Consider the following 25,493-nt stretch of genomic DNA (forward strand, 5'->3'; position numbering starts at 1 on the left):
GAGTTTCCTTTGCCTCTTCTGTGTAAAGCTGTTAGGACTTAATCTTGTGGGTAGAAAGAAGTCTGTTATAAGTGATTATAAGAAGCTGGGATAGAAGGACCCTGAGCAAAGGTATATTCCCCCCCCCGGCTTTTTTTCTTGCACCATCTAGTTTGGTCCTTTAGCATCATGGAATGTTTTGAAGACGTTTTGAAGAACTTTCAATATTAAGTCTGGGTTCATGTATTATTTGCTCATGTGCCCACTCAATTACGGGTGTGTCTGTCTGTGAAAATGACTGCTGAACTGGATTCACAAAATATTTGCCTGAACTGGATTCACAAAATATTTGCCTGCAATATTTTACACTAAATGAGTTTAACATAATATTTGGAAAAATTGCATGTTGCTATACAAAAATGAATTTTAAATCTAATTAATTAGTTGAATTAGTCTGACAGTTAAATAAGGTACACTTTGCCCCCTGTATTTTGTGAATATTGTCAGGTACCATATTAAGAACTTCAACACTTGAATTTTATTAAAAGTTGTGATTTAAATTGGATTTACTGTCTTTAAGTGTGTCTTTAATAATGTAGATACTGACTCAACCGAGAGGATGCAATGCATATTTTGCAATGTTAATGAACCATCTCCAATGACATTTTGTTACTAGTTTCAAAAGTGGCATTGTGTTCTGTCACGATTGTTTTGTAAATCAGGTATAAATGGGAAAAACAGCTGAAGCTATCCTGAACATGCTCAGATAGGAGACAGCAAAAACTATTTAAATGATTAATACATAGCAAATTGGAATTATTTAGAATGAGTGGCTGAATCCTTGCCAGTTAAATGGGTGTCAGGACAGATAATGGTTAACATGATTGGAAAAGAGGTAATTTCTTCAAAATACAGTGGCTCATCTAAAACAATTACACATCCCGAAAAGTCAGTAACAATTTTAGAAAACTATCTCCTGTTATGCTGCATTTAATTGAACAGGTTTAATGTTTATGTCATTATTTAGGGACACAGAAAGGTCAGAAATTGTAGAGCTTGGTGATTTAGTGTGATGTTGAAGTTCTGCAGTGAAGACAATGAGATTCATTTTAATGGGACCTTTAACCCTTTTTTTCATATTTTAAAAGAACATGAAATTGGTTAAAAAGAAGAAGATTGTATGCTGCAGCTGCAGCACAGGCAATAGAAAAGTGAAAATTAAGGCACAAATTTTCTCTTAAACCGATTTTTTTTCCCAGTCTTTCAGGGTTCAAATAAACTGAGTTCTAAATTCAGTTGTTTGAGTAATGTTTATTTGGGTATTGAAGATTTCTGCATACTTTTAATTTTGTTTCTTTGCTAAAAGAAGTTCATTCAATTTCTCGTTTATTTGTTGTGTGAAGTGACATGTATGTGTTTAGTCATGAGTGTTAAACTGCTTTATCTAAAGAAGCCAGGTAGACAGAAAGGATGAGTCTTTTGTGCTTAGTGTTTTTAATTGTCTTGCTCTCTTTCAAAGTCTTACGGTCAGGTTGTTGAATTAATTCACTCTTTTGAATGATCTTTCTCATCTTTGGTCCTCAACATTAACCCTGCCTACGGTACCAGAAACAGAAAAGAAAGGACATTTTATTGGTTATTGCTGTATTGCCATTTTGCTTATATTGAAACTCTTGCTTACCCTCTATGCTTGCAGCTGCTGGCTGGGCACTGCAGGCAGCATTATTAAATTACAATTATTGCTTTGTATCCTGGCATGATGAGATACTGTGTCAGAGGTGTTGATCACTGGAACATTTTCTCTTCAGACGCTGGCACCAGTGCAATTCTGAGATAATTGGCAAAGTAGTGGAGTTTATTGTAAGTATAAGTAATTGTTGTATTGCTACTAATCCCTGTTAGCTTAAAGAATGACTTCTGAAGTAAAGAAGTTCAAAACTGTGCTGAAGATCTTGGTCTCCTTTGATATAAATAAAATGAAATTTTATTTTCCCAATTTCTAACTGAGTTTACAAAGCGATCATTGCAATTTTAAAAGTTGCTATGATCTTTTTCTACATGGTTTATTAACTGATGAAATAGCAAATTAATAGTTAAATATTGTATTTACTACTTTAATATTGGTATACTTTATGATAACGAGGCTTTAGGGCATTGGGAGATCTTTTCTTTCTGAGCTCTGGCACTGAGGAGCTGTGTAACTTCAGGCAGAAAGTTCACACTCTGCTAAATCTCATCTCTCACATCAACTTTAGGCATTGTAGACCTTGTGTAGCTAACGGGCATTGAATTGGCATATCTGTAAGCATAGCCAGGGACAAACCACGTTCAGTGGCATACTGAAGATTATAAATAATGAGCTTCATATTATACTTGGATCTTAGTCCAACTCCTGCTCCAGGTAGAGCTGACTTTGACTTTAAATCAGATTCCTTAGAGCCTTGTCCATTGGATGTTAAAAATCTCCAGGACTGGGAGATTCCACAGCCTGGCTGGGCGGCCTGTTGCTTGGAAGGAACTTCTATATGTCATCTGGTCCAGACATCTGCTTCAAGCATGATTACTGCCAACAATAGATCAAGTCAACCATGGGTTTGTTTAGTTAAATTTTGAAGGCTGTTGATCTACTGCCATGCTTAATGCCCAGCTGAATCTCCTAAGATAGAATTTGTGGCCATTGCCTCTATTATTAAATTTATTCTCAAAAATCTCCAGTGATGAAATTCCCAAGCTGCTTGGGTAGTCTTTAACCTCTAAAAAAAATATGTCCTAGTTCTCCTAGATCAAATAACAAATATCCCAATTGTTAGAAAAGACTTTCTAGCTTCAGGAGAGGACAAGCTGGTGCAGAAGCTCAGAGTATTGTACTCTGTCTCACCAGCTGGGGAAAGTCTTCTCTCAGTGTTTCATTTTAGAGACATGCACAACATGTCCTGGTTTTGGCTGGGATAGAGTTAATTTTCTTCCTAGTGGCTGGTATAGTGCTGTGTGTTGGATTTAGTATGAGAATAATATTGATAACACGCTGATGTTTTGGCTGTTGCGAAGCGGTGTTTACACTGGTCAAGGACTTTTCAGTTTCCCATGCTCTGCCAGGTGCACAAGAAGCTGGGAGCAGGCACAGCCAGGATAGTTGATCCAAACTGACCAAAGGGTTATTCCATACCATATGGCATCATGGCCAGTATAGAAACTGGGGGGAGTTGGCCGGGGGGTAGCAGTTGCTGCTCAGGGACAGGCTGGGTGTCGGTCGGCGGGTGATGAGCGGTTGTATCACTGTTTTTTTTCTCTCTCTTGGGTTTTGTTCCTCTCTCTCTCTTGTTGTTTTCCTTCTCATTACAATTCATTATTATTATTACTATTATTTTGTTCCAGTTATTAAACTGTTCTTATCTCAACCCACAAGTTTTCTTACTTTTACCCTTCCGATTCTCTCCCCCATCCCACCGGGGGGGGGAGTGAGCGAGCGGCTGCGTAGTGCTTAGTTGCTGGCTGGGGCTAAACCACAACAGTCCTTTTTGGTGCCCAACGTGGGGCACAAAGGGTTTGAGATAATAACAGATTAACCAGAGCATATTAAGGAATTTAGATCTGTTAGTAGTTGTGGGATGCGATATCGATTCATCTGTTCTCAGGGTTGGTTTACCTGATCTGCACCATGCTCATTTTTTTGCTGTACATGTTAAAGATCGGTGTTGGTTTTTGCAGTTTGCTGTGCTCTGCTTTAATTGGTGATGTTTTGCCTGTGAGATTTGTTATTAAAACAGTGACCTTGGGTTTATTTTGGTATCTAAGTGCTGTACTGAAACCATTATTGTATGTCGGGTATCACCTTATGGAGACCATTAGTAATTATACCTCTTCCTCTGAGAGGTTTTTTATGGAGGAAATGCAGAATTGTACCTTCACTACTTTCTTCTACAATGTTTCTTCCTTCATTACAATAACTTTTCAGTATCTTGAACGTCCTTGGGTAGTTAAGATACATCTATTGGTATTGCTTGGGAATACTGTTTCGATCTTGTCCAAGATTAGTAAGCAATTTAAGAATATCATCCAGAGATCTGCCCCAAGGCCAGATAGTTATGAGTGGCAGGGTGTGTGGGATAGCATGGGGAAATGCCTAAGTCATTGGGTACCTCCAGTGTTTTGGAACTTCACTCCTGAACAAGTGCAGAATCCTGAAGAATTAGGAGAATATTTGGAAAAAGCATGTCGTCACCCTGCCAATTCTAGGGAGACACAAATCACTGCAATGTGCTGGGGTCTGGCCCATGCCTACCGAGTCCTGTTTAACACTATTCAGAACCCTCAAGGATCTGGTGACAAAATGACAGGCGCTGCGGCTGCTCCAGCCTCCCCTGCAACAGGCACTGCGGCTGCTCTGATTCCCCCTGCGACAGGCACTGCAGCTGCTCCAGCCTCTCCTGCAACAGGCACTGCGGCTATCCCGGACAACTTTGTTACAAGCGCTGCGGTCACCCCAACCCCCCCGCGACAGATGATGCGGTTCAATCAGGGAGCCAACCTGTGTCAGTATCAGTTGGCCCTATACATAAGAAGAAATCCTGGAAGCGAAAGTCAGCTCGTTTGGGAAGGGAAGAAGAAAGAGCAGGGCCATCGCAGGGAGAGGAGGAGGAAGAGGAAGAAGAAGAACTCGTAAACGAGACGGAAACTACCCGATCCCTATCCCTGAGTGAGCCGCAAGATATGCAAAAAGATTTCAACCGTTGTCCAGGCGAGCACATTGTCACCTGGCTGCTCCGATGCTGGGATAGTGGGGCCAGTGGCCTGGAATTAGAGGGTAAGGAAGCCAAACAGCTGGGATCCTTTTCTAGGGAAGGGGGCATTGACAAAGCGATTGGAAAAGGGGAACCAGCCCGCAGCCTCTGGAGGCGACTCTTGTCAGCTATAAAGGAAAGGTATCCCTTCAAGGAAGGTGTTGTATATCGCCCCGGAAAATGGACCACCATGGAGAAAGGTATCCAGTACCTGAGGGAATTAGCCAGGTTGGAGGTGATGTATGGTGACCTGGACGATGAGCGGTCACCCAAAGATCCAGATGAGGTCCAGTGCACACGACCTATGTGGCAGAAGTTGGTACGGAATGCACCGTCATCATGTGCCAACTCATTGGCAATACTGACCTCGAAAGACGGAGACAGTCCAACCGTGGATGAAGCGGCTAGTAACCTCTGGGAATATGAAGAAAGTATCTCTTCCTCCTTTGTCTCAGCTGTGGAGAAACTATCCCAGGAGTTTCAACAGTTCAAAGAGGATATGTCCTACTCCCCACCTGTATGGACCAGTGTCTCAGCTATTAGGAGTCAGCGTTGTTCTGCTCAAGAGAGAGGATATAGAGGGCACACCACGGGGCACCTTATGGTTTTACGTGCGTGACCACGGAGAGGACATGAGGAAGTGGGATGGAAAACCTATCTCGACCCTAGAGCTGTGGGTACATGAGTTGCAAGGAAAGACAATCACCAAAGGGGGTTCTTCCAGGAAAATTGCTGCTCTGGTTTCCAGTGGACAGTTCCCCAGACAGAGTAAAAGGGCTGATCTTACTCCTGATTTTAATGAAGGAACTCCTGACTTGTATATACAAGAAATGGGTAATGAATATTATGACCAGGACTAGGGGAGGCCTGCCTCCAGCCAGGAGGAGGAAAGGGACAACCGGGTTTACTGGACTGTGTGGATTCCATGGCCTGGCACATCAGACCCACAGGAGTATAAGGCTCTAGTAGACACCGGTGCACAGTGTACCCTAATGCTATCAAGCTATATAGGGGCAGAACCCATCTTTATTTCTGGAGTGACAGGGGGATCCCAACAGCTAAGTGTACTGGAGGCCGAAGTGAGCATAACTGGGAATGAGTGGCAAAAGCACCCCATGGTGACTGGCCCAGAGGCTTCGTGCATCCTTGGTGTAGACTACCTCAGGAGAGGGTATTTCAAGGACCCAAAAGGGTACCAGTGGGCTTTTGGTATAGCTGCCTTAGAGACAGAGGAAATTAAACAGCTGTCCACCTTGCCCGGTCTCTCAGAGGAGCCTTCTGTTGTGGGGCTGCTGAGGGTTGAAGAACAACAGGTGCCAGTTGCTACCACAACAGTGCACCAGAGGCAATATCGCACCAACCGAGACTCCCTGATTCCCATCCATGAGCTGATTCGTTGACTGGAGAGCCAAGGAGTGATCAGTAAGACTCCGTCACCTTTTTTAACAGCCCTATATGGCCAGTGCAAAAGTCTAATGGAGAGTGGAGACTAGCAGTAGACTATCGTGGCCTGAATGAAGTCACGCTGCCGCTGAGTGCTGCCGTGCCGGACGTGCTGGAACTGCAATACGAACTGGAGTCAAAAGCAGCCAAATGGTATGCTACAATTGATATTGCTAATGCATTTTTCTCAATCCCTTTGGCAGCAGAGTGCAGGCCACAGTTTGCTTTCACTTGGAGGGGCGTTCAGGACACTTGGAATCGATTGCCCCAGGGGTGGAAACACAGCCCCACCATTGGCCATGGACTGATCCAGACGGCGCTGGAACAGGGTGAAGCTCCAGAACATCTGCAATACATTGATGACATTATCATGTGGGGCATGATAGAATTTTTTGAGAAATGGAGATTCTCTCCCCCATCCCACCGGGGGGGAGTGGGCGAGCAGCTGAGTGGTGCTTAGTTGCCAGCTGGGACTAAACCACAACAGTCTCTCGTGTTTGCATGAGACTTAAGTGGAGATTTATGCTCTATTGGGTGTATGCAAGGCTAATTGTACTGTAGTTTGTGTTTAGTACTTTGTGGCATACAGTTTGTGCCTGAGGTCAGTTTGTATAATTCGAAGGCTTAAACACCTGGTTTGACGCTCATTAGTGTTGTCTCATATTCAGTTCTGTCAGCTAATAGAGATGTCTTTCCATTTATCTTAGTCTGTGTTTATTCTAAATATTACTATTTACAAGCAGTAAATTGACTTTATTTCTGAATGTAAAAGTTTTCTACCATAGGAAAGTATTTTATGGAATGATTTTTTTTTTTTTAAAAAGTACCTTGTAAGTGCCAGCGCCCAGTGGAGAGGGCTCTACGCTTACACAGTGCTTACATGCATCTATTCTTTGAAACTTGCATTGTTTTTTTTGTTGGAGTTTTTTGTTTAGTGTTGTGGGTTTTTTTGTCAGTGGTGGTTTTTTTGTGGTTGTTTTTTTGGTGTGTGTGTGGTTTTTTCCTAGTATTCCCCCCCCTTCCCCCTATGCATTCCTACCTATTAAGAAATAATGGAATTTCTCCCGTGATGACTCAGATATACTTTGAATTTTGTCAGTGTTTCCTCTATTTCATGCTTAATCTTTTTAAATGGTATTATCCCTGTGCTGTATTATAAGCTTCCGGGGAGAACAGAACATTATAGTTTCTACATGAATAACGTGTAAGAAAATAACTAAGTGGACTTGTTTATAGACCTAAAGCATTGGGTTTCAACTCTGAAAAGAATATAAGAACAATGGACCCTGGTTAACATTCTGTGAAAGTCGGCAGCTTTGATGTGTGTGTTTGCAGATGCCTGCAGAACGCAGATAATCAGTATTTGGAAGAGGTGCAAATTAAAGATCTACTTGACCAGTCGTAATTACAGCATTGTAAGGACAGAGTGGCACTGAGAAGTAATAAAATGGCCTTTAATCTCGTGCACTGTCAATTATAATCTGCTTGTGGTTAAGCGAAAATATTTTGGTGGCTTTAGTATACTATTCATGTGGCTGCTAGGTGGGGTTAACTTACAGACTTTACTCGAAGCTAATAAGCGTGTATTGCTTCAGAATTTCTTCAAAGAGGAAAAGCAGCTGAAAGTGTGCCTTATTTCTTGGTTAAATGAGTGAATAAATAAATGATGAACATCTGTCACTGAGGTTTGGCTGTTACTCTGCCATCCTTTCTCTGGTATTGAAAGACAGTGGGGTTTTACGCTTTTTATTTTATGGCATTTTAGCTGCCTGCGTTTTGTTGAGATACTACAATGTCTTATTTAGCATTTTTAAAATGAATGTGTCTTTCTTTTGGTTTAGAGAAAGTATCTCCGTTTGGTTGTTGTGCCAGTTTTACCCAATTATTGTTCTTCAGGGTTTATAGGAGCAGTAACTTTACTGCATTTTGTAACACTGCTTTTTTTTTTTTTATTTTTAATTTTTATATGCACCCCCTGTTTGAATTGTGATTACTTACATTGAATGGAAATACCAGTGTTTCTAGTGCTCAAGCTCTTTATTATATCAACAGAAAGCATAAAATGTCAGATTAAATCTTCACAAGTAAGAAAAGCATACTGAAATGTTTTAGAAGGGAAAATAATGACCTTACCGAATTGGACAAAATCATGCACTACACCATGAGAGCTACAGGTAAACTTTAAGTTGTTTCACCTTCCATTAGAGAATGAAAGTGTTGGTGTTCAGAAGCACTGTGTAAATTTCTCAGCCCTTTACAAGGGAATACCAAAAGGTAACATTAAGCAACAACTTGTAAATTTTTCTCTGTGTAAGAAAAGCAACTCCAGTATACCTTCAGGTATAATAAAACAGCTACTGGACACGTTGTATGAACTATGTAGTGCAATCAGAGATGATTTTCTTACACCAGAGGATTAAATTTATGCGTTACTGCTAAATAGTGCTTCTCTGTGGCTTTTTGTTTCCGAAGGAAAAGCAAAATTTATAAGTTGCTGCTTAATACCACCTAAAGTGCCAGTTTCTTCATAGTGAATTGTGAAATTTGCAAGTGGCTGTTTAACAATGGCCATGGCACTGTTCTTTCCTTAAGGGGTAGTAAAGCGTGCGCAGTTAGGAAAAGGCTTTTATTGCAAGTACGGTCCAACGTTGCTGACTGATGTGGAGAACGTGTTACAAACGTACCCTGTGGGAAAAGTCATGGTAGAAGCCGTGGAAATGGGTGGCATTGCTGGGGTTTATTCACAGGGATAGGTACTCTGGCTGTTGATTTATGTACAGAAATGTTGTGCTGAGGAGGCTGTATATTCCGCTTCTTGTGCCAGTTGTTTCTTATGCTTTGAGCTGAGATCTAGACTTGTGAGACTGTTCTCAGGCCCTCTGGACTATGTCCGTAATTCAGTAGTGGGAGCCATAATTTCTACTATAGTGAGAACAAGTAAAACGAAGCAGAAAAGAAACAAGTTCTGTCCAGAAGGCTGCAAGAGTTAATTGCACACCACTGTTATTAACAGAATTCAATATTTTTAGTCTGCTGGGTATTCTATTTACTATTACTGTTTTCTCTCTGATTATGAGAATAAATAATTCTTATGCTGACTGTTCTGTAAACACTTTAACAACAATTTCATCTTGAATGATATTTTCATCAGCTACCTGCTTTTATAACAATTGTGGTAATATAGGTTGCACCGTAACATACTAAAGGAACTTCAGTATTTATGAAGAAGATAAAATGCTTGAGGTCTTAATAGCTGCAGTTTAATTGCGTTCATAGTAAATGGGGAATATTCTGAAAAGAATTTTGAATTAGAAACTTGGCAAGATTGGGAGTTGCTGGTGGGTTTTTCCGTCTCGCATGAAGAATGACTTTGCCTTTCCATTTTAGTTTGCTTTGTTTCTACGTAGGCCAAATACACTGAAAATCGGGATATGATGGGTAGAGTCTTGTTTTTAGCTTTGCAATTCAGGTCATCAGTTAAATATAAGCTGTCTTTAAAACCTCATTTAGTTTTAGTAGCTTTCACAGTAATGTTAACAGAACTATTGTCAGCACCTTTGCTGTGTTATTTAAAGTGCTGACACAGAGGAAGACTGAGCTAGATTAAATATAGATTATTTTTTTTTCTTTTCAAAACTGCCATTCTCTTGTTTCTATCATACTTTGATCACTGTAGTCAAGTAGTTTCAAGCATATTCTTTTCATTGACTGACTTCTTTTTCTTTCAGATACAGTTAGTTCAGATGCACCAGTGCTATTCAGGAAAAGATGGACAGATAGTAACTCTTCTGTGTCTCTCTTGTGACCATGCCAAAGCACCTAAGACCTTTCCAGTCTTGCACTGTGTGATAAAAGCTTTAACCTCCTTTGCTGTTGCCGTGATGCCAGTGCAGCTACCTCACCCGCTGTTTTCATTATGTCATTACTCTTTGTTCCTTTGCTGATTTTTCCTTTTCAGCTTGTGTCAAACTCAAACCTTTCAATTCTTTATATTAATTTCCAGTTTGCTCTATTTACAGCTTTGTTAGTTCTTGCTCTTCTGCATCCTGTGTGTTTTGGGCTTTCTGCTGTTGCTCAACTTCTCTCCTTGCATTTTTGAATGATTTTCTCTCTAGATAGTCCTTTCTAACTAGATCTTTTATGTTACTACTTTACTTTTGTTACAATTTTCTTCACTATCCAGATTTCTTTGTCTGTTGAACTCTTACTACAGCAACCATTTTAATCTAATTATGACTGCCATTGTTATGATACAGTGGCTTTCCAGAGTCTGTGGCTGTCAAGCAGAACCTGCTGTTATTTGGTGGAGTCATAGGATAGTGGAAGTCTCTAGACCACCTGCCTTCTCCAAGCTAAAACTAAAGCAGGTTGCTCAGGACCTTTTTCAGTTTAACTCAGAAAATCTCTACAGATGGGAAATTCTACAACCTGTCTGGGCTACCTGTTGCAGTACTGAATTGTTCTCTTTTGAAGAATTTTTCCTTACATGATTGGAATTTTTCATGCTACAGCTTGTGCCTATTGCCTTTTGTCCTTGCTTCTTCAGATGGAATTTGGACAGTTGCTTATTGTCAATACCATAACTACATAAAGGACCGTGTAACAAAGGATACCTGTTAATTTGCACAGATAAATCTGTTGCCATTAAGTTTCACAGTCTGAGCCAAATAGCAGCAAAGTGATTGAGTGCAACCTAGTTTGCTAATGGAATTATTAATTTTGCCTACTTTCACTGAAATAAGAATATTAGCAGATGTAGTACTAATAGATTGCAGATACTAACAGGTTGCAGGGGGTTTTCTTATGGCATTTGCAAAGTTGGCTAACAACCAGAGGAACAAAAAAGAAACTTGGAAAACCAGAAACCATTGCTATGAATTAATTCTCACTTCATTGGCTACCTTGAAAAATCTGCTAAAATTAATTTCCAATGATATCTAGCAGGAGAGGTAGCACTGTTGCACAGCAGTTTAAAACAATTACCCATCTAGTTTCTTTTCTAGTAAAGTAAACCTGTACCGGCTATAAACAGCTCAGAGGTGCAGCACATAGCTGCCCAATGTTGTCAGAAGAAACCTATCCTTTGTTTTTGCTATCTGAACTTCATGGTCTGTTCTCCTAGCTGTATCCATTCGGTATCAAATACACTGTGATAAAGAACTTACTTTTTTGTTTTGTTTAAAAAAAGAAAAAAATCGCTTTGTTCCCTAGAAGCAGCAGTATCATTAAATGTGCCAGCAATGTGATACAATGAAAATTATTTCCAATTAAAGCCCCCCTCATAACTTTCTCTCCTTAGCTTCTTACCTCAACTAGAGATTTCATCTGTATTCCCTGTTGATCCAGCAACTAAAAAACTCGGGAGAGCTTTTTTCTTGAAAAAGATTGGAGAAAAAAAGACCATTCAGAAAAACATGCCAAATGCTGTAAGTCGTCCTGAAGTACAGAATGTAAACTATCTCTGTGCTGTTCAGAAAGAATGTGGTAGGCTTCAGTGGATGGGAGAAGGGGAGACCCTCAAGTTGCTTAACTGGAAAGAGAATGTCTTATTTTGCTGCAGTGGTTTGCACTGAAATGTTATGGGAAAGTTTAGGTGATTTGGGGCTGTGAACTGATGGCCTTTTCTAGAGCTGTCTGTACTGATGGGAGAGGCTCCTTACCCCTCCTCTGCTGCTGGTGGTTACCCTGTTTTCAGACTTGCTGGTTAGGGTTGCTTGTCTGAGCACTTGGAATGAGCATTGGGGTCAATGTGCTGTTCTGGTAAACTTTTTGGCTTAACCTGGCTCAGGAAGAAGTACAAGGCATGCTATTGTTCTCATTTCTTCTTAAACTTGTAGTTGACCCTGAAATGATACCATTTAACTCTTGAGCAATTTCTCAATATCTGACATACCCATTCAGGCTAGGTATGTCGTTCCATTGATTTCAATGGGCTGTAACTCAAAGCACTATTGGTATGAAGTTTTGCTGTGTTTGTACCTGTTCCCGCGTTCTTTGGTATATATCCTCAGGAGTATATCTGTTGTTCATGCAACCCCCCGCCTTCCTGCTGTGATATTAAGTTCAGTTTGGAATATTTTGAGTGGCCTGTTGTCTAAAGCATAAGCAGTCTTGATTTACTGTGAGAGTGTGATTTCTGTGATTCTTAGTATCTTTCTTGATCTGAAGTGAGCATCTGAAGAGTCTGGTGGTAGTTAAAATGGAATAGATGTTTTTAATTGGTGATAAGGGTTTATTAGTCTCTAAGTAGAAGTTTACAATATGTGGACAGATAGGTTCTGTCAATCAATTCTAACCAATGTACACACTCAATCTGACACCCTGGATACATTGTTGTTGTTGTTGTATGCTCGTTCTCCACACATTGAAGCCTGTTGAGACTGCCTCGCTGGAAGGTATCACTCTAGCAGGAAAGCATGATGGAAAACAAAAAACAGCAAAGAAAATGCAGGTTTCCCTTAGGGCAATAACTTTTGCTTTTATGTAGCAGCCATTTTCTGACAGGACACAGCATACCTTACTAAGCTTTCAAGTTCCTTGTATTTTTTTTCTTCACGTGACTTCCCATGTTCCACCCAAGGCATCCAGAGATGTTTTATGCCTTTTTCTACTTCATTAAAGGACTTCCTTGGAGGAATAGTTCCTTTTCTCTTTGTGACTCTTTCTACTTGGCTTGTTTTGTGTAGAATTACAAAGATTGGGGTGGGGGGGAGGAAGGATAATACTACTACTTTTTTCAACAGGAATAAAATGTGTGTTTTCAAGATTCCTGTACTTAAGCAGGCTTGAAGGCAGGATCAGAGAATGTAAGTAAATACAGCTCTTACAAGCATCTGGTTTATAGACAGTAAGTATTTAGCAAGCAAGACAGAAGCCTTGACAAACTTTAACATATAAATACAAACAATCTCCTGAAATCCGATCACTCATAAATATGTACTGATCTGAAACATTCTTCAAAACTATAGAAACTACTTATTCTTGACTCCTGTAGTGCCCTCTTAGAACGCCTTCATCAGAATCTCTCTGAAAGAGATTCTCTTCACTTTGGCATAATTAACATGGGAAACAGGAATGTCACTGGCAGGAGTGATAGACTTAGTGTTTTGAAGATAAATAAGAAGGCAGTGTTACTTAGACTAGTTTTATTTATATTATGTAAAGATTGCCTTCCATACATGTTTATTTTAAAAATAAACTCTTCTCAAGAGACTATCAGTAAGGATTTGATAAATTTTATCATTTGGAATGTGGGGTGTTTGAAAGAAGAATGATGAATTGGTGCTTCAAAAGAACTAAAGACATTAAAAATATCAGTAATCAACTTTAAGTTTTATACTAACAAACCAGTCTAGCATGGTTCTCTTCAGGCTTTTGTGAGACCGGTAACTTTTGAATAGTATTGAAAAATATGTTAGTCTATACAACGTTTTTATGCTGTTTTGTCTTGTTCTACAATAGAATGAGCAGAAGCTATTAGAAGTTGGGCGGGGGGTTGTGGTGTTTGTTTGGGGGTTTTTTTGGGGGGTGGTGGTGTATTTTTTTTTTTTATGGTCTCTTTGTCTTCCTAAAGGAACATGGAGAATGCTTTTTAGGCTAATGTTTCTGTGAAACACTCTTTTGGCATTTCAAATGGTAAATATATCATTCCCATGTATGAGAGATGGGTCTAGGCCACTACTGCTTTTCCTTGCAAAGCAAGATTCCCCTAGACCGAAGAAGAAACATGAGGCACTGGTGTGATGGTTTCAGAACTGTTTTCAATTCTAAATTTGCAGCATCAGCTTGAACAAGGTCACCATAGGGATTTGAAAAGCAGACCAATATTTAAAGAAATTCAAACTGTTTCTGTCATTTGAAACAATGTGAAATGTGTGCAGGAGAAAAGCTATCCAAAGCTCAGAGATCAGCAGTATTCTAAAGGCCTATGAGAGATGCACCTTTGAATTTTAATGCAGTGTTTTTATGTATCATGTAAGATCGCTGGCTTGGAGGTTTGTTTCTTTTATAATGGATGGAAATAACTTCTAGACTCTGCCTATGGCTGCAGATATGTTAAAATCCTATTTGGTAAATCGATTTCAGTGCTTTGGGTGAAGGTGTGTAAGTGATTCCAGGTTAAGAGTTTTTGGCTGATTTCCATTGCCAGGCCCTGGGCTAAGAACTTTTATCATCCTTTAAAATAAAACAAACAAACCTATGAGTCCTTTTCCAAAGGAACTAAATAGTAAGTCCAATGTAGACATAATGTGTTTTGCAAATAATTTATTTATTCTTGAATGAGAGAAATGCTAATTGCTGGTGAAAAGGCTGCCTAGGCGAGGTGGCCACTTATCGGATTCTTTTTTTTGTGAATTTAAATACATATCGCTGTTAGAAGAATATAAAAAGTGGCAAGTGTACCAGGGAAATAACAGAATGTAGACATAATGGCATGTGTAATGAAAATTTACTGAACAATAAAATAGATATTGACAACACAGGTTTCTTTCAGAAAGACAAATGACACATGACATAATGGAAAAACGAAGTGGTAGTGTTTTGTGTTACAAATAAACAACTCCCTTGAGAAACCTGAAGCATCTTGTTAAATGGGGGCATTACTTCCGCTGTATTGAAATGCACATTTTCACTACTTTTCTGCTCCTTTTCTTACTACAGCATGTTTATGTTAGGAAGATGCTTTCTTTGAGTCTTCTGAATGCAGCTACACCACTGAAAGTTCTCACATTGGCATAATTATGCTTCCTTAGGAGTTACTATCCTGTGATGCTGATTTATATCAGTAAAAAGTATCTATCTCTTCTACAGCTTTTATTGATAGGATCAAGTTAATACTATGTCACTAGTTAACATATTTCAACTTAGAAAACTCTTAAATCGTTTACCATTCTGTTGGTAGGTCTGTATAAGGGAAAGTTTGCTGTAGTAGCACCTTAGGATAAATTCAACTAAAAACTGTACTGTTGTTGCTAGTTTATTCTATCCGTTACCTGTAGAGTGTGCTGCTTGTGAAAAGACATTTTTCCTTGTAAGAACTGTCTCTGTGCTCAGAAGTCTGATCAGTGGTTGCACCTTATTTCTCACGTGACTGATGTAGTTGGGCCAGTGCAGACCTTGTCTTATGGATATGCAGATTATATGACTTGTCGGAACATTAACTCTGAATTCTGGCCAAAAATGAGGTTTAAATCAATTATCTGTGTTCTTTCTTAAGCTAGGCTTCTAAGGCTAGTAATGCTTGTATCACGGCTTCAACAAATAAAGAAAAACATTTACGGTAAAAGAGGGTAGCTGAGAGAAAAGACTTTGGCCATAAAGGTTAATAAATATTTAGAAATACTCAGCATTAATTCTGAGATTAATTTTGAGAAGGTATCTAAAAGCTTTCTCCTTCCATATACAGTGGTTTCTGAAAAGGTGGGAAAAGATTTTTTGAAAGATTTTTGAAATTATTCTAGCTTGTGTGAAATACCTACTATTTCATTCTTACCCAGCTTGGCTCTGCCAAGCCTGTATGTCTTATTCCTATATGAATACATTTATGCCTAATGTAGATTGTGGATTTTGTGACAAGTTTTTGGAATTTATGAGAAGTTATGAAAATATCTTAGGATAATTTTGCATTTGTTCCAAGGTTCTGGAGGTCAAGAATCCTGTCTTTGACAGGATCTTCAAGAGCTGAGGGAGTACTAAGACCTTCTGCTGTTGTGTTACAAGAAAAAAGGAGAGCAACTACATAATCTCCAAGAACACTTCAGCTGTGACTATCAGGCTGGCTTAAGCATACCAGCCATAGACCCGTAAAATTATTTGTGCAAATCCTATTTGTATAGGTGCTTAAATATCTGCTTGAAAACCATGATGTAATAATTATCTTTGAAACATTTGGACTGAGAGAGATGCTAATAGAAGCAGAAAATGAAGGCTGCAGTGTTGGCCTTACATTACCCAGCCGTACTGCAGAACAAGATGTTATGTGCTGTTCAGATAAGCTTTCAGTACAGTAGCGGAACTGCCAGAAGAGGTAATGAGGTTTGCTGAAGATCTTGACAGCAGACTACAGTGAATGGCATAGATGGCGTAACATTTCACTGAACATCTGTCAGTGTTTTAAGGGAGGTGGATACTTCCATGCCAAATAGGTAAAACCTTTTTGTCTCATCTTAATTAATAATAGCATGTTTCCTTCTTACCAACTTGAATGAGAAATTTTGAAAGCTGGCTTTCCTTTATTTAAGGTTTTGTGCTTGTTTGGGAATACATGGCAAATGGGTTAGCTTTAGAGAATTATGAAGCATATACTTTTCTCAAATGATTTGAGCACACTGCTCTTTAGAGCGTAGAAATTCAGATATATGGCTTAGGCATTTGTGTATTTAATGATGTTGTATACCACATAATGTTCTAGGTGTCATAGTGATCTAGGGGAACTGGCACATACAGGCTTCCAAAGTTCTTGCTATGAATTTGTGCACAAAATGTTCTAAGATTCAGGTAAGATTCATCTCGCCTAAAGAAGTCATGCATTGTTTCTCTTTAGTGTCTGATCTTGGTGCAAAATGCCAATTACTTAGTGGAGGTCAACAAAATAACTAAGATAAAATCAATGTTCTTCTTTCCAACCACACCACTGTAAGTCTTGCACAGGTTCACAGATTATTTTTCCTTCTCAGAAAAGCTAATTAGACATTGGTTTAAGCTTGCATGACATGAAAACACTTCAAAGATGTGATTATCAGATTGCTGTGAAATCTCAGTTTGTTTACAGTTGCTGATGCATAGGACGTAGGTGAAGATTAATGGAGAACCAGACTGGCAAGAATTAGAAGTGTCTAGCATTATGTTACAAGCACTTTTACCTGCTGTGTTATTCCCACAGAAGATACAGTAGGCATGTTGAACAAGCAGAAGAGTTGAAAAATATATAAACATTAAAAAATTGAATTACTGTGTGATTTTTACAGAGAGCAAAATCATGAGGTTCCAGTTTTAGACTTTCTACTTCTGCACTTATGACTGAAGAGCTTCAGCTGTTCTGAGAGTGGTTTTGGTTTCCTTCAGTTTTGGGATGGATTGGAGCTCCTCCCTAAGGAAGGCCCTTCAGACCTCCTTCAGGAGAGATTCTGAGTTGATTTCCTGACCTCCTGTTGGCTTCAGAGAGCCAGTTTAGGTAGAAGATTTAAATAGCTACCACTTCTTACCTAGCTGTTTTCCTAGTTCATTAGTTCGCTTATGTGAAATGTAGGATCTACATTTCCCCTTTGTTCAATGTTAGTGCAAAGTATCTTTAGCCTAAGAGTAAGGTGGTGCTTTAGCAGTGTTGCTGTTATTTATGATAATAGTAAAGCTTCTATATTAAAAAAAAAAAATCAGGAAATTTGAACTGTTTGCAGTATCTTGTGTACAATCCAGTTACTAAAGAACAGCTGTTACTTTAACCTGCAGCACTTTGTTAGCAATTTCTATGAAAAAAATGAAGTGAACTAGTTTAATCCAGTTCCCCTTGCCTCCTCTCCCTCTCCCCCAGGATGGGCATCTTCTCCCATCTCATCTTTGCTCATCATATGATGTCTGCTTTTACTGGGATGACAGATGTGATGGATGTGCAAGTTCAGAGTTACTGCCAGGCTTTAAGCTTTTTTTGGCTAAATATCATGCTTTCAAACACTTCTTTCCTTGTAAACTATTTTTCAGACTACAAATAACAGCAGTAAAAAGGTTCATTAAATAGTTTGAAAATGCGTAATACCAGATCATGCTGACTTGCTACCCACAGGATGTAATTTTCATCTAAAACTAGCTAGGAGTCTTGAGTAAATTACAAATTTTTCTTCTGTATTTTAATTAATATGAGCCATGTTTAACGTGTCTCACCATGGCTTTGCCAGCAACCCAATTTCTTTTTGTTTTTAAATGACCCCCTTTATACGCTGTGCTATTGGTGAAGGAGCTCAGTCCTTTACAGGATGTCTGCCTTAGGAACAAGTTTTCAGTGTTCTTGTCTTCATTCTCTTGCTCACAGCTAACATAGACTTCTGAAATATTTTGGTAGTTTCTCATGTGTTGATCCTTGGTTTGTAAGGTAGGAAACTTCTTGTTTCTCAGCTGGGGAGATAGGCCACACTACAAAGGAACACGTGTGTTACAAGTGAGACCCAGAGTAAGGACCTAATGAATAAGCGTGGCCAGTTCTGTGCTGCCTGTGTGCAGAGCTAGTGAGATGTATCCACGCCCTGCTACTTGGAGCAGGATTGCTGGGGGACATGTGGTGCAGAAATAACCAGATGAAGATAACGTAGCTTGGAAGGGTGACTGCCACTGCTGCAGCCTCTTGTGAGGAAGAGTGGTGGCTTTAGCTGATATGGAGGGAAAGGGTGTGAGGAGTTGCAACCCCTTCCGTGCATTGAAAAACAAGCCAGGAACTTCTGGTCTATGCAAAGGATGGATGTGGTAACCAGTGGGAAACTATGGTACTTCTGGGTTGAGGGGGGGGAAGTATATTTGTGAAGGATCCTGAAAGCTAAATCCTGTTTTCAGTGGCTGTCCATGTACCTCATTTATATCTGTAAAGACTGTCAAGGTCAGACCCGTTGCCTTGACTCTTAAGAGAGATTTGGAAAAATCTCCTCTTTTTTTAGTGGTGGGGTGTGGTGGGGTTCTTTTTTGTTTTGCTTTTTTAGTTTTGGTGTGGCAAATTTGTCTTTGTGTGAGATACTTATTAAAAGGAAAATTGGTTCTCAAGCTTATCTTGTACAGCCAGGTAAATGGACCTGCTCTGCTCTTTGACTACATGTTTTCAGATGGCAAAAATACAGCTAGGTATTAACTCCTGCTCCAGATGCTCAAAGTGCCAGTTCAATGGTATCTTACCACTGGACTTTTCTGAATGTGTTTCCAAAATAAGTGACACAAATAGGTGGTGCTAATGTAGTTCAAGTAGCTGAGTAGAATGCCTTTTCTGTGTGCAAATATTGTCTTGCTCAGGAGGTGTTAATACGGCTTTTTGCTCACTGGTCCTTTTTGCTGCATGTAAACTATAATGATTAAAAAAACCATAGTGAGTCCTTCACGCGAGTCCTTAACACCTTGTACTTGCAATGGATACTTTTTTTTTTAAATGCATGATATAATGTCCATAATATGAGATTATTTTTCAGTGTTGTTACTTGTTCATTTAATGTACTTTTACAAATACAAGAAGCTTGCAATTTATACGACATTGATTCTCAGCAATGACCAGCTTAAACATGCATGCAGAAGTTGGATTCAGTTTAAACTTGTGCTTCTGTTTTGTCCATGACCTACACAACAAACACCAGCAAATCTTTTTTGGATAATCTATGCAACTGAGGGATTACTTTCTTTTTCTTCTATAAAACTTATTTTAGACTACTGTAGTAAAATATTAAAATTCAGCTTTTGATGCATTGGAATAAAACCGTTGCCACTTCAGCAGCTGAAAAATTATTTGAATGTTTGTATGCGTCTTTGCTTGTCTCTGATATTACAAATAATAAAACAGATACATATTTCTTAGATTGTTCATTTTTACATTGGTATTTGTGGAGGAAGGAGGTTATTTTAGGCTTTTTCATGCCCAAAGCCCTGTAAGTTCTTAACTGTGCATTCAAACCTTATTTTTAAAAACCTCTAGGGCTGCAGACATCAATGTAAACTTTTATTTTGTATGTTATAGCATTCTGAAAAATAGCAATTGCTTATTTGGACTGCAGTAATGTTCTAAGTTTGCAAGCTCCTGGAATGTCGCCAGGTACTAGTGAACTGGGGACATCCCTGGGTTTACCTGTTTTTCCTTCTTTCCTACTCTGGACATCTGAATGCTCCACAGACATGGATGAACTGGCCCTCAGTAGAGCCACAGAAAGATCAAGGGATGTGTGAAAAACTAGTCTTGAAGTCTGTGACAAAGTACTGAACTTGGGTAACATGAATCTTAATCTAGTGACTAGGTGATAAAAATTATGCTTCCTGAATAAGGTCTGGAAAGGAATTTTATGTGAAGTGTAAACTAAACAAAATGAAGTTTCTATTTTTTTAACAATTAATTTATTTCTAAGCAATTTCAAACCTCAGAGGTATCTGTAGTATAATTTGAACTTTCTTCTGTGAAAGGGCCAGTTCAGGAAGCAAACCTCTCCAGGGATGCTCTTAAAGAAAAGCATGAAGTTTTGGTGGTTGTTCCCCACTCCACCCATTTTTGGAAAACCTATATCTTTATTTTTTGGCATTAAATAAAATAATTAAAAGAAAAAAAAAAAAGGAAAAGAAAAAAGCACACCTTGGAGCAATCACTGGGAGACTATAATTTACATTTAAGATAATTGTGGAAGGAGGCAGAACAGAGTTTTGAAAGATTCAGTGCTACTGCCTGTTTTCTCAGGCGTCCTGCTGACTGCTGATGGCAGCTGCTTTGTTGAGATTATTGGTTGTAGCTTTTCTTGAAAGAGTTTTAAAGCTATTTATAAATAATGTACGAACAAACCAAATGGTAGCATATCTCTATCTATGCTTCATTAACAAACAGGCTTGCAGGAATATACTGACTCTCTAAACATCCAATACTTAAAGCCAATCCTTAATGAAAAGCTGTGCAACAAATTTCTTTCATACTTTTGTCTCCAAATTACACCTCTATACTCCTATGGGTGAGTTTTCAATGAGAAGCTTTGCACGAAAACAATGGGAAATAGGTGATGTGGCAAGAATCTCCAAATTTCTTAGGTAATTTTTAAAAAATAAGCTTCTCTGTCAAATGAATTTCATTTTACTTCAACTTGTACTTGAACTGGAAATTCCTGTACTTTTTGGTTAGATGGTGGAGGCAAGAACAACACATGGCCTCAAAAGAATTACCATGCTACTTGGCTCTGGCAGCAGCGATGCTGTCTTCGTATATGGACTATTAAGTTAGTTTTTTGTTTGGCTTCACATATTTCTTTGCTTCCTTTGTATATGTTTGTGTCTTTGTGGTCTCACTTATTTGTGTAATTCTATACTTTCAGTTCATTCATGTTCTTCGTGGTTTTGTTCTTGTACCGCCAGTCGACTGGTATAAGACTTAGGCCTTTCCTACAGTTGAGCGAACCATTGTAAATCCTTTTTTGCAGAGGTAAATTCCTGGGTATAATAACGTTGTTTGCTTCAGTTACAAATCCATTGGATTCATAAAACGTGAACTCTTCATCAGCAGTTAACCATGTTGGCTCACTGTGGGGTGCCTTCCTATTAGTAGGCTGGGAAGAGTCTATTAGGATGAGATTTAGGTCTATTTTCTAAATGGTAAGTAACTCTTTGCAGCTTATTTAGATCTTTAATTCCATGTCTTTGTTAAATGCATAGGATGCAATTAGCTTTTTTTGTTTGTTTTGTCGCATTCTGAAAGGCACATAACTCCCCTTTCACCTTTCCAGCCCTGTCCCCATAGCCCCCTCAAAAAACATAAAAACACCCCAAACAAACTCTAAACTCCCAAGAAGGTAAAAAGACTTTAGACTTGGGATGAATCTTAGAAAAACTTATTCTCAATATCTTCTTTACTGAAGATATGTGCAATCACCTGTACAGTATCATCTCCTATTTGCCTACTGCTGCACAGTTTCACTGATGTGGAAATGTCTGATGGAAAAGAAATTCGAGATTGTTGTCTTTTTACTGCATTGAAAAATACCTAGACTTTTACAAAGCTTTCAGAAAATTATTTGCAATGCATTTAGGGAAGCTGGCTGAGCTATCAATAGATAAGTCAGGTCTTTGCTTGTCTGAGGTATCCTTGAAAGTAAAGAATGCGAAAGGCTGAGTTTTCTACTTGAATTTAACAGCTGCAGTTGTTCCAGAGTGAGCACTGAAAACACTACTGCATATTTTTCTCCAGATCTTCTTTCCTGAAATGATAATGAGGGCTGCTGAGGGCATTTATTTTTGAGAATATAAAATGATAATTTTACTTTTAAGGTAACACACTGTTTTAGCGACCACTTTCTGGTCTAAACGTTCCTTAGTTACTCTGCCACAAAAATAACAATATTTTCAACTTTTGAGATTTAAGAATAGTATAGACCTTGCCTTTCTACTTTTATGATTAGTGGTCAGGTCCTATGTTCCCTGTGCCCTGGAGGAAGGGGAGCATCTTAAACTCTGGCCCTTTAAGTTGTGTGGATCCGGTGGTTAAACGCACGGTGGGGAAGGAAATGTGTGTATAGGTAGGCCTATATCTTACTACTTGTGCTTCCTCCCCACGAGAAGATCCATTATCCAAACTTGAGAGCCTTGTGTTGTGAGAAAGGGAAGCTTGAGGTTTTTGTGCTGCATTTACCAATTGCATATGTTATTTCTCATTTCTAGGTATGAAAGGCATAAATGAACAGCTGAGTGGCAGGTGAAGCTTTCAAATGAATTCAGGCTTATGCCAGGTAGATTGTATGTCCATCTTTTAAGCTCTATGGATTAAGCCTTGCGCTCTGCTGGGGAACCATAGAAGATTAAAGCTTTGGCCCAGACTTCAGTTTTAGCAGGGCATGATGAAGGCTGTTTCATCTGGGTGCTGTTTTCTGATTTCAGGCAGTTCTCTGGATACTTTTCTGGGTAAAAGATGAGTGTCATTTGTATAGAGGTTGTGGTGTGGAAATTATTTGTTTTTTGAATTTCTGGGTTTATTTAAAAAACCCTTCTATTTGAGTTTAGCTTGAGATATGATCTCTCCAAAAAAAGGGCCAAGCAGGAAGTGTATGGTATGAATTACATATTTCCATAAAGTTTTTGTCTTAGGCTAGACAGGGGCTAAATATGCTTCAGGTTGCTCAAAGAGCTCTTGCCTTTGGACCACTTGATTATCTTAACTGGGAAGGTACAACTCTGTGGTGATAGGTCTGAGATTTGTAAAACTCTGCAGAAGATCCTAGAATAAACATATAAGAACAAAGAATGAGAATGAAGTATATTGAGCCCAGATTTTGCTGGGGAAGGTGTCTATCTAGATATTGTCCATCACTGTAGATTTAATTCCCATTAATCAACGTACAGAACACTGCTTAGAGGAAATAAACGGGAAGTTTTTAATCTTCTGGGAAAAAAGCTCTTCCTAAAATGGATCATTTAAAAAAAAACAACCAACCAACCAAAAAACCCCCCACCATACCCAAAAACAAAATGTAACCTGTAATCTAACAAAATACTGTCTAGTGTTCAAATGGTCTACAGGCTTTATCTTCAGTTTAGATGAAGTAGAAGTTTCAAGAGGAGTTGCAGAACTTTCTGTTGTATCGTGCTATCAGCTACCATAAATTCTAGAATCCTATACAGAGGTGTAATGAAATCAACCCCAGTGGAAGCTCGCTAAAATGCTTAGTCATCTGTTCACGTCTTTATCCAGTCTCTTCCCTAGCTTTGTTCTTACTTTTAAACTTGCATGACTTATCTAAGTTCAATAAGCTTTTTCCTCTTCTAAATTCCAGTTTTAGTTCTGGAATTCCTCTAGCTTGCTTCATTAGCTTTTTGGCTGCTAGTTTGCTTTTCCCTGGTCCAGTGTTATTTCCCATTCTTTATTTTACATGATCTGAATTTTATTAGAAGATTATTGTGCTGTCATTAGACCGTAGGTTCTTCTCATGAGTGATTTCTCATTGGCTGTTACAGGGTTTACTGGGCTGATGCCTTTCTAAAGTCTGTAGATTTCAGTAATGTCCAGAGACGACTATGCGGTAGAGATGCTACAAACTATTTTGCCTTTCCCTTCCTCTCACCCAAAGCTAATAGTGAAGTGGGTGAAATGTGAAAGTGGGACTGTAAACAACAAAACCCTCCCCAAGGTTTTTGCAGAATTCCAGAAAAAAAGTAGGATCTTTATAGTGGAAAACTAGTAAAGATTTGGAGTATTCCCCTAATCTGAATCTCTTGGAGCGAATGGGATGGCTTGAAGGACGGAATGTAGCAGATGTAATATTTCACGTGTCACCTGTTTCTCAAGTACAGTCCTGACAATGGTGTGCTTAAGGTGCTTTGGAGTTTGTAATGTTAAATTAACCAACCAACACTGACACTACAATGTGCGTTCATGTTTCATGTTGGTAGGAAAAGGAGGGACCAGGGATATAATAACGGTTGACACTCTTCTGCCTTTTTGCTCTGAGATGTCGTTCAACTGTAGGGTTACTTCCATTAATGTGGAGAAATCTGATGGTATCTTTTTGTGCTTTGCTGTTGGACCTTTTAGTCATGTTTGTTCTCATATTTTTGCTGATTTTCATTCTTTGTTTTTGTGTCCTCCCCCGCTTTCCTTCCTGCTGTTTTTTTTTCCTAGCTGTAAAATATTTAATGATTCTTAAAGTTTAGGGCAACTTTGATTGATGTAGCTAATGCAGAGTGCTAAGAAAGTTCAGAGGAGTTTGGGAATGGTAAAGAAAAGACTGGGTGGGTGAACAGTTTTCTGTTACAGTTGATGGCATTCCCACTGAGAAAATAATTTAAAAGATATGCTATTAACTCTTTTTAGGTATTAGAAGTAATCAGGTGTTTTGGAATGTCTCTGGTGTTGGAAGTATGGGGAGGAGGGGTGTTCTGCTCCAGTTTCTTTTCCCCTTTGTCTGTGTAAAGATAATGTAATGACAGCTCTTCTGGGTTTGTGGTCAGCGGGAGAAGATGGTAATGTGCCCTTCACCTAGAAGCCCTCAAAGTACAGTTATAATTCAGTGGTTTTGATGATTATTTCAGTGTCTGTTCCCTTGTGTTTGTGCTTTTTTAAGGATGAGTGAAAGTAACATGGACTTTGAGAAATAATGCTGATTATTTAAAGAATCACTCATGATAAAATATCTCTTTCTGGGAATTTGTGTTCCAGTAGATTAGCATTATTGATCATTCTCTCGTCACGTACTCTACAGATGATTTTAGAAATCTGAAGCTATTATTCTCTTCTTGTCTGATGTAATTACCAGTACAAGGAATAATCTAATTAGAAGACAACAAGGATGCATTCTAATTGTTCTAATAAATTATGTTAATGCTTTATGCTTGCAGTCAGGTTTAGTAAAAAATCATTTGACAAAGTGACAGCTTGTCTTATAGTGCTAGCAAATATACCTTCAGTTTTCTCTGACGAAGCTTACTGGTAGCAGACTTGAAACCCTGTATTGGAGGGTTTGGGCTCTTCAGGTGCATTGCAGATTCTTAAAAATCTTTTCCCATCTGGTATTGGTAGTGCCAGTGAACTGCTCTGTGTTTAGTTGTTGGGGAAATCGGGCGACTTGCTAACTTACCCTATGCAATTCTTAA

The 25,493-nt window shown here is 38.9% G+C and overlaps 1 protein-coding gene across 7 annotated transcripts in view; it reads left to right on the forward strand.

The window, feature by feature from the left end:
- The window catches only part of FHIT (fragile histidine triad diadenosine triphosphatase), a 637,538-nt gene that overhangs the window by 97,147 nt on the left and 514,898 nt on the right, over window positions 1-25,493 (forward strand). The window contains exon 1 of one of the 7 annotated variants that reach the window (XM_075513835.1): window positions 22,618-22,636. The exons of the other annotated variants lie outside the window; for them this stretch is intronic. The gene's annotated coding sequence lies outside the window, so the exon portion shown is untranslated. Of the gene's footprint in view, window positions 1-22,617; window positions 22,637-25,493 lie in introns of those variants that run through there. 7 annotated transcript variants of the gene reach the window in all.

Source organism: Mycteria americana, chromosome 11 (genome assembly GCF_035582795.1).
Source record: "Mycteria americana isolate JAX WOST 10 ecotype Jacksonville Zoo and Gardens chromosome 11, USCA_MyAme_1.0, whole genome shotgun sequence".
NCBI classification, from domain to species: domain Eukaryota; kingdom Metazoa; phylum Chordata; class Aves; order Ciconiiformes; family Ciconiidae; genus Mycteria; species Mycteria americana.